The following is a 521-nucleotide window of genomic DNA, read 5'->3' on the forward strand; positions in this document are numbered from 1 at the left end:
CTGGATCACCTTACAGCTTCTGCTGACTACAGCATACATGTTCTCTGGTTCAAGAGAGACTCCAGGTTGGGTCAGGGGTCCGGTCCTACTTCAATCTATTGTGACAGGGGTGGGGAAAGGTCCCACGACACACACCTGGTTGCCTACATTCACCCCTCAGTAAAAGTGGAAGGGACTCTCCAAAGGAGGGGAAGTGCAGTCTGGCTAAGCATTCAAAGGGTGTCCACTAAATGTTACAGCCCTTTTAGAATTTGTCTATCAGGTCCTTACTGGAAGACTCCCCCACGGTTAAAAAAAAAAAATGGTGTCCACTATACCTTTGTAACTTCCCAATGAGGGGATCATTTGGGCTCTGCTTGAATACTTCTTGAGACAAGGAATTCACCATTTTGTGAGGTCCATTCCTTTTCCAGTTCTAACTACTCAACAACTTCTTTGGTAATGACCATCGTATATTCTAAGTTCATTCTCTACAATGATACAGAATTCACTTACTCCTTGCTCTTTGAGAATCTGAAAAT

General features: G+C 44.0%; 1 non-coding gene across 1 annotated transcript; it reads left to right on the forward strand.

Annotated features, from left to right (window-relative positions):
- The first annotated feature begins 228 nt into the window (after positions 1-228).
- LOC112822802 (U7 small nuclear RNA) lies at positions 229-284 on the forward strand. Its single transcript, XR_003207796.1, has one exon. It is a non-coding gene; the product is annotated as a U7 small nuclear RNA (small nuclear RNA).
- Positions 285-521: the final 237 nt, after the last annotated feature.

The sequence above is a fragment of the Callorhinus ursinus genome, unplaced genomic scaffold (assembly GCF_003265705.2).
Source record: "Callorhinus ursinus isolate GAN/ISIS: 27379988/994484 unplaced genomic scaffold, GSC_fseal_2.0 scaffold8, whole genome shotgun sequence".
NCBI classification, from domain to species: Eukaryota; Metazoa; Chordata; class Mammalia; order Carnivora; family Otariidae; genus Callorhinus; species Callorhinus ursinus.